This window comes from Pipistrellus hanaki (genome assembly GCF_964339955.1).
Source record: "Pipistrellus hanaki genome assembly, chromosome: 11".
Classification (NCBI taxonomy): domain Eukaryota; kingdom Metazoa; phylum Chordata; class Mammalia; order Chiroptera; family Vespertilionidae; genus Pipistrellus; species Pipistrellus hanaki.
Window position 1 is genome coordinate 42,050,117 of NC_140513.1, and position 9,436 is coordinate 42,059,552.

Genomic DNA, 9,436 nt, shown 5'->3' on the forward strand with positions numbered 1-9,436 from the left:
CAATAAAAAATGCCCTAACAGAAATCAAGAATGCCTTTGGAAGTCTTATTAGAAAGAATCAGTGAGTTTGAATAAATATCGATAGGAAATCTGAAATCTAAGGAGATGAAAAAGGCTGCCAGGCACTGGGGGACAATGGTGGAAAGTGTAACAGGCACGATAAGAATCCTGGGAGGAGGAGGAAAGGGTACCGAAGTCATATTTGTGAACACCAAGCTTGATAAATACAAAAAATATTCACGTAAGCATATTACATCCAAATTGCAGAAAATCAAACACTCAGAAAAAATACTGAACAAGGAAAAAAAGCCAGAGAAGAAAAATACCAAGTAGAGTAAGGATAAGAACTACATCTGATGTCTCGGAAACCAGCAAGCAAAAAGAGTAGACAATTTAAAGTGTTAAGAAAATACAAAAAGAAAAAGAAAACACCAACCAGGAGTTCTGTACTCTGAAATGATGCTTTAAAAGCAAAAAAGAAGTATGTTCTCAGACAAAAAATTGAGGGGTTAGATCTGTAAGAAATGTTAAAAATTCTTCAGAGAAAAAGGTAAATTTTATATGTTCTAAAACATGGATCTACACGAAGAAAGGAAGAATGTTAGGAAATGAAGGGGGAAAAAACTTGATTACTCTTATTCTTAATTGATCAAACAGGTAAAGTTTGTTTAAAAAAGTAACTTATTCCACGATTATAGCTTATGGATAGTTAAAATGAAAGACAACTCTATTATAAAGGATGGGAGGGGAAGTGGGATCCTGTGTTAGAAGGTACTTATACTACCTGTGTGGTGGTGGTAGTGTTACATGATTACATTAATTGTAAATCTATATATATTGCTAACTCAAGGATAGCCACTAAAAAAGGTACAGTTTTAAAAATATATAATTGAGTGCTAGCTGATTTGGCCCAATAGATAAGAGTGTCATCCTGCGGACTGAAGGGTCCCTGGTTTTATTCCTGTCAAAAGCACATGTCCGGCCGAAGCCGGTTTGGCTCAGTGGATAGAGCGTCAGCCTGTGTACTGAAAGGTCCCGGGTTTGATTCCGGTCGGGGGCATGTACATTGGTTGCGGGTACATCCCCGGTAGAGGGTGTGCAGGAGGCAGCTGGTCGGTGTTTCTCTCTCATCGACGTTTCTAGCTCTCTATCTCTCTCTCCCTTCCTCCTCTCTGTGAAATATCAATAAAATATTTTTAAAAAAAAAACAAAAACAAAACAAAAAAACACACAAAAGCACATGTCCGGGTTATCGGATCAATTCCCAGGAGTGGGCATGTATAAGGCAGCTGATAAATGAATCTTTCTCCTCCCTGATGTTTCTTCCTCTCAATAAAAATTTTTTTTTTCCTAAAAAGTAGAATTGAAATTCTCTAAGAGGAGGGGGGGAAATGGAATCACGCAAAAATACTTCAAGCCTGAGGAGGCTGGGGCGGGGGGGGGGGGGGGGGGGGGGAGTACAAGACAAAAGAACAAGGACAAAAAAAACCCATAGGAAACAGCAATTAAAATAGCTATCAATCCAACTATATCAACAATCACTTGAAGCATCAATAGTTTAAATACACCAATGAAAAGACAGATACCAGAGTGGACCAAAAAACAAAACCCAGCCTCATGTCTACAAGAAACGCATGTGGTCGCATGTGAAAAGGGCTTCTTGAGTAAGCCAAGCCCCCTTAACCCACCCCCCGTCCTTCAGCTTAGTGAATCCTGAGGGCTGCTCTGGATGTTCCAACGAGGCAGAGTTGGCGGAACCCCAGGGCCCCGAGGCCTGCTGCTTCGCCGGCCCCTTTGAGCTGGCGGGAATGTCAAACACAGTTCTTCTCCACCTCTGGGCTCCCAGGGAATTCCCTCAGCCTGGTAAGAGGCCCCTAAGGTGACAACAGCCTAACATTGCCTCTGCGTGAAGGTTATGGGTTTGTTGTTGGCTAAGGTTTAACAGAAACACCACGATTTTTCCGTTTTTGAATAGGTTGGTATGTTGAAGACTTGGAGTGAAATCTTCCAAAGAGAAACAGATGATAGTAATAATTCACATGTAAATAATTCCAGGGAATTCATATTCACGCCAGCATTTTTTTTTTTTTAAGGCTGGTTGATGTGGAGAAACAATAGAATTCCATTTCTGAGCTTCCGATAAGGAGCACAGGCCCCATAGAAAAAGACTACCTTCAGAAAGGGACCCGGAGGCACGATGGGGTTCCTCTGTGCTTACAGCTGGGGTTCCTCTGTCCCATGTCGTCAAGGTGTCTGGGTCCGAGCTTGCTTTCCCTCCGTTTGAATCAGGCCACATGACCTTACAGAATTCCTTCTGAACCCCTACCCTACAATCATTTCTTGAGAACCCACCTCCTTAATAAACAACCTAAATGGGGAGAGTTGCCCAAGTGTTGGATAGCAGTTACCTTTTCTTTCAAAGCCTAGTCCCCGTCTTCAGCCCAGAATGCTCCTCAATGACCTTCCTTTGTAGCAGGGGTCCTCAAACTTTTTAAAGTGGGGGCCAGATCACGGTCCCTCAGAGAGCTGGAGGGCCGGACTATATGAACTACTAATTCCTACTGTAACACCTCGGCTGCGCTCACTGCCCAAAAAACCTGGCGGGCCGGATCAGACTCCTCTGCGGGCCGCATGTGGCCCGCGGCCGTAGTTTGAAGACCCCTGCTTTATAGAATGCACTGAGGGCATCCCGTGCCACGTCTGAGCTCGGTGCTGGGGAAAATACCAAGGAGAGGACCTGCTCACGTCTCCCTGGCAGCCAGGAACCCTCCTGCCCACTCTGCCACCCCCCTCCGCCCCCATGGCCAATGATCTCACCCAGGTTAACACCCCTGCAGGGCATTTCTTCACCCACCGAGTGCCAGACTCTGGCCTGCCAGCCACAGCATCTCTTCTTGGTCACCAGGATGGTGGGAGCCACACTCAGACTGGGTTCTACATTGTCTCACATCTGCTTAATCCCAACCAGAAAGCAAGCAGCGCAGAGCTTGTACAGCGGACCAGGTGGTCGGTATAAATCCGCACACTGGATACAGGTACCAGCACGTGAACACATCGCTCTCGGCCGCCTCCGGTGGCTCCAGACCAGTCCAAAGTCTGTGGTCCCCTCAGCTCACACACAGGCCAGGGCCCCCGAGCAGGGCAGCTCCAGTGCCCGTGGTCCCAAAAGATGTGATAACAACTATAGATACACCACACAAGTAAAAACAAATACCAACATGCCATAGTCTATCAGTTCTAAAACGTGTTTACATCTTTGAAAAAACATGTATTTTAACTTATGAAGCCATAATTTTGATTGGCAACAATTTTCCTGTCTTCATGATGGATAACAATAATGCATTCACAATTGATGGTGTCTTCGAGTCAAGAAAATATTATGCATTTTCCCCTTAACACAGTGTATGTAGCAAAATTATGTACACTCCTCTGCATCTTATCTTTTCAGTTATCTCCGAGAGCATTCACATGACTACATGAAGGGCTGCCTGCCTCATTCTTTCCAAACCACTGCCTATATTCCATGATGTTATCATAACTTCTCTGAACAGTTCCACATGGATGGGATATTCCGGTTGTTTCCAGTCCGTGTTTATCTATCCTTGCCAAAAATGACGCATGCTAGGAGAAGGGCGAGAGCCAAATGCGCTCACCCTTGAAAGTTTTGCGGAGGATGTGAAATTAGATTTAAGACCGAAGGAAGGGGGAAACATCAGACAGATCAAAGTACTCTTCGGATTGTGATCCGGGCAGGCCATGAGAAAGCCAGGCGCCCTCGTCCCCTGGAAGAGTGTGCTTAGGGTGTGCGGGTTTCAAACAATTCACAAGGAATGTTCTTCCACTCGCCCAAAGCCTGTGCAGTGGGCATGGGAGATGAGTGCCCATCTCGCTGTGGAAAGGGCACTGGAAATAGTCACGCCCTCCCTCCTTCAGGCTGACCTACGGCCTGGGACACCCACCTGTGCGGGGAGCTATTCCGGGACTGGTTGGTGATGGTGATGGTTCAGGTAAGGCTGAGAAACCTGCAGGGGGCTCCTGGAGAGACGGAACGACATGAAGAACGCAGACCAGAGGAAAAGAAAGGAACAGGATGAGGAAAGGGAAATCCAGTGGCCCCAGGCTTTAAGAGACTTGATCCCTTCTGTTCTCCTGCTCTGAGTCCTGGGAATACCAGGATTTTTAAGCAGGGCCATAACACCAGGATTTCAGTTCAGAGCGGAGGCTGCCTGATTCCTTAGCTCCTTGCCCACACCAGTGCCCCTTGAATCGTGACAGTAATTGCAATATTGCTTATGATTTGTACTGTTCTAAGCTCTTTAGATCTAGACAGATACAAAGGTAAGAATATAGTTCGAGGCTCATTTGAATGTCTGCAACAACCTCATGAGGAAGGCACTGTTGCTTCACAGGTAGTGTTCTCTATTGTGAGAAAACAGAAGCTTACAGTGATGACCTGCCCAGGGTCACTGAGCTGGTTAAGTAGTGGAACGAGGATCCAGTCTCCAGCTCCAGAGTTCTTGTCCTTACCTCGTATTCCACCTAGAAGTCCAACCCACCTCTCGGCATCTCTTCTATACTAGACTGCGCTCCTCGGGGACAAAGATTATGTTCTTCACCTTTGGGTGAGCGCGCCTCCCCACCCAGCGAAGTGATACGCACTGAATAAAGAGGTTAAACAGAACTGAAAGCGACCAGGTCTTGCCACCCCGAGATGTGCCCTTCAAGATAGGACTTTAATCTGGTTGTTCAGAAGCAAGACTCAGAACCTGTGACCCTCTCCTTTCCTGCCTGGAGAGAGAGGAAAAACCTGCATATTCACTCCACAATTTTCACCTTCGCCTCCCTTGAATAAAGTACGGTAGACGGGAAGGTTCCACTGCAAAAATCTCAAAAACCTGCTGGCTTCTCCCTTCTGACCGTTGCTTATGGCCGCTGCCTCGCAGGAATTGGTTGGAGGTTCCCCGTGAACGGCCTGTTTCCCCTTCGAAATCCCAGAGCTCCCCACTACCTTCCTGTCCAAAGCCGCACGTCGCCTCAAATGTCCAGTGTCTTTTTGGGTCACGTTCTGTGGACCCCTGAGTGTACACTCATGTAACAGACTTCGGGCATGAACATCTCCTGTTAATCTGTCTCTGTTACATTTCATTATTAGCTAGAGGAACTTAGAACTGGGGAGGGGCATTCTATCGTGTTCAGCCAGCACAGAACACACCCACTGTCAATGCCAGTCCAGCATCGTCCCGCTGGATTACTCTGGTTTCTGTAAGTTTAGCCTCCCTCCTCAGCACGAGCCACCTCCAGAAGGGTTCATCTCACTTCTCATCAGCTTAGCTCCTGTCCAGGTTTCCTGTTGACCTTAGGGCTACAGTGTACATCTTTATGGGGCTGTTTGGTGAGGCTCATCTCCGCTCAACTGCTTAGGCCTCATTAACCCCCACCCCCCCGCCTCACCGACCTCACAGACTATACTCTGGACTAGCACTGAGCAATGGAAACAGGATACCTGTCTACTTTTACATTTTCTAGTAGCCACATTTTAAAATGTGACAATAAATAGGTGGAGTTACTTTTAGTGATTTATTTTATTTTAACCCAATATATTCCAAAATGTTATCTTTTTTTTTTAATATATATTTTATTGATTTTTTTACAGAGAGGAAGGGAGAGAGATAGAGAGCTAGAAACGTCAATGAGAGAGAAACATCCACTAGCTGCCTCTTGCACACCTCCTGCCAGGGATGTGCCCGCAACCAATGTACATGCCCCTGACCGGAATCGAATCTGGAACCTTTCAGTCCGCAGACCGACGCACTACCACTGAGCCAAACCGGTTTCGGCACCAAAATGTTATCTTAATATGTAGTCAACATAAAAATTGAGATTTTTTTTTCTTTATTTTTTGGTTAATCCTCACCTAAGGATATTTTCCCATTGATTTTTAGAGAGAGTAGATGGAGGTGGGGGAGGAGGGGGGGAGAAAGGAACATCAACGTGTGAGAAATACATGGACTTGGTTGCCTCCTGCACATGCCCTGACCAAGGCTGGGGAACTTGCAACCGAGGTGCCATTGACCAGAATCAAACCTGGGACCCTTCGGTCTGTGGGCCGATGCTCTATCCACTGAGCCAAACCGGCTAGGGCTATTTTCCCTTTCTTACACAAAGTCTTGGGAAAACACTAACTTTTGTACATGTGGAGCACATTTCAAAGTGGACTCGCCACGTGTCAAGTGCACATTGGCCATAGGCCCATCAGAGTGGACATTGCAGCTCTAAGCCTATGGCTTTCAAACTATCTGCATTACATTACCCAGAGGGCACTGAGAGGCACATGCATCCTTCCTGTCTGCCACACTGTATTCAGTCCCCAGAGTTGTTATTTTTTTTAATCCTCACCCAAGGATATGTTTTTATTGATGTTTTAGAAGAGGAATGGAAAGATAAACATCGATGGGAGAGGGAGCATCGACTGGTTGCCTTCTATACGTGCCCTGTGCCCTGACAGGGAACGAACTGGCAACTTAGGTACGTGCTCTGACCAGGAATGGAATCTTCAACCTTTTTGGTGCACAGACAGCACTCCAACCAACTGGACCACCCGGCTGGGGCATCGCCCCCAGAGTTTTGGTTCCTTATGTCTGAGATGGGCCCAAGAATTTGTCATTTCTGAAAAATTCATCGATGATACACTGGTCTCTGGACCACACTTTGAGAACCACTGTTCTAGATTGGAGGTTATAAACTGGGAGCCATAGGGTGGATCCAGCTGGCAGAACCACGTAGTGTTTTAAAATAATTTATGGTATTACCAACATTTGAAAATAGGTGGATTTCCCATAAAAATATGGACTACAAACTTCTGTTTAAAAAAAAAAAGTACAGCTGAAACCAGTTTGACTCAGTGGATAGAGTGTAAGCCTGCGGACTGAAGGGTCCCAGGTTTGATTCTGGTCAAGGGCATGTACCTTAGTTGCGGGCACATCCCTGGTGGGTGGTGCGCGGGAGGCAGCTGATCGATGTTTCTCTGTCATCAATGTTTCTAACTATTTCTTTCCCTCTGTAAAAAATCAATAAAATATATTTTTTAAAAGTACAAATATGATTATATAGGGCTATATTTCTGCCTGGCAATAAGCAGCAGGAGCCACATTTAAGTGCCCTCTCTTAAGGTCACAAAGTCCCACTTCACTCTTACAAGCCCAAGAGCCCGGCTGTAATTGAGTTGGCATCCCCAAACCCAGACCTTTTAGATTCCCCAGAACCTAAACACACCGCCCTCTCTCTCGCCTCTGTGCCCTGGTACATGGGGCTCTCTCTGTTGGGACCCTTGTGACCAGCACCACCACACTAACCTGGCTCACTCCCCTTTACCCTCAGGCCATGGCTGAGATGCCACCCTCTCTCGACAGCCTGCTCTCCTCTCCCTATGAATGAGTGCAGGTGCCTCTTGTGTGTGTTTTCACAGAAGCCTGTGCATCTCCCATCAACACCACTGTACATCGCTGTACATTCCCACTGGCTGGCCTGTCTTTCCCATCATTCTGTGAATTTCCTGAGGGAAGGGACCACCACCTTTCTTTTATTTTATTTTGGTTTTCTTATATTTTTTTTAAATAAATCTTTATTGTTCAGATTATTACAAATGTGATCCTCTTCCCCCCCCTCAATTGCTCCCCTCCACCAGGTTCCCACCCCACCCTCTGTCCTTTCCCCATCCCCCATTGTCCTCATCCATAGGTGCACAGTTTTTGTTCAGTCTCTTCCCGCACCCTCACTCCCCTTTTCCCCGAGAATCGTCAGTCCACTTCCCTTCCATACCTCTGATTCTGTTATATTCACCAGTTAATATTGTTCATCAGATTTTTTTAATTCCCTTGGTTTTTAGATTCACTTGTTGATAGTTACGTATTTGTTGATCATAATTTTTATCTTTATCTTCTTCCCCTTCCTAAATAACCCCCTTCAGCAATTCATATAATTCTGGTTCGGCAGTGATGAACTCTTTTAGCTTTTTTTTATTTGTGAAGCTCTTTAACTGTCCTTTGATTCTGAGTGATAGCTTTGCTGGGTAGATTATTTTTGGCTGTAGGTTCTTGCTATTCATCACCTTGAATATTTCTTGCCATTCCCGTCTGGCCTGCATGGTTTCTGTTGAGAATTCAGCTGACAATCGTATGGGTGTTCCTTTATAGGTAACTACCTGCTTTTCTTTTGCTGCTTTTAATATTCTCTCTTTGTCTTTTGCTCTTGGAATTTTAATTATGATGTGTCTTGGAGTGTTCCTCCTTGGATTCCTTTTGTTTGGGGTTCTACGGGCTTCCTGGACTTGTAAGTCTATTTCTTTCCCCAAGTGGGGGAAGTTTTCTGTCACTATTTCTTTCAGTATTCTTTCTGTATCTTGTTCTCTCTCTTCTTCTGGAATCCCCATAATTCTGATGTTGTTTCGCTTGAAATTGTCCCAGAGGTTTCTTACACTATCTTCAACTTTCTGGATTCTCTTATCTTCTCCCTTCTGCAGAGGAGTGTCCTCTGGCCCTTTGTGTTCTAAATCTTTGTCTTGATTCTTGTGATCTTCCAGTCTATTTTTAGGACTTTGTATAATATTTTTTATTTCAGACAATGTTTTCTTCATTTCTTGTTGATCCCTTATTATTTCTAGTTGCTCCCTTTTCATATCCTCATAGGTCTCATTTATTTTATCGGCCTTTTTTAGGATATTGTTGAATAACCTCATAACTGTAGTTTTGAACTCAATGTCCAATCTTTTCTTTTCCTCCATCTCCTTCCTTTGTCTCCTTCCTCTTGTCTGCATTTTAGTTGTTTCCCTGATTTGATGGAATAGCTTTGTGTTCTAGGTGTTCTGGTAGAACCCAGTAGCACAGCCTTCCCAGTTACCTGCGGTGGACAGTCTTGGTGTAGCCCTTTGTGGGCTGTGTGTGCAGTCTTATTGTTAAGCCTTGCTTATTGTTGGTATCACTGGGAAGCTTTGATCTCCAAGCCAATTGGCTGTGAGGATCAGCAGAGTCTCAACTAGGAGGGCTTCTGTACTCTGCTTGGATAGGGCAGGGTCTCGGGGTGGCGTAGACAAGCTTTGGTTCCCTGTCAGTCTCGCCTTAGAAAAGACCTGTTCTGAGAGAGTTTCGGAAGATTGGTTGCAGGCGCGCGCACCTCTTTGGTAAAGGCACAGACAAGCTTTGGGTTCCTGCCAGTCCCTCCTTAGAGAAAGCCAGCCTCTGGGAGAGCTTCTGTGCTCAGCCAGAGATTGGGCAGAGTCTCAGGTTGGTGCAGACAAACTGTTTTCCCTTGGGCTCCTCCCCAAGTCCCGCAGTAATGGCCTCTGGCTTCACACACCTCTGAGAGATCTCTGCCCACTGCCTGACAGTCTGGCCTCTCCCTGTCTGGGGCCGTCTATCAGAGCAATAGACTGATTCTGTTT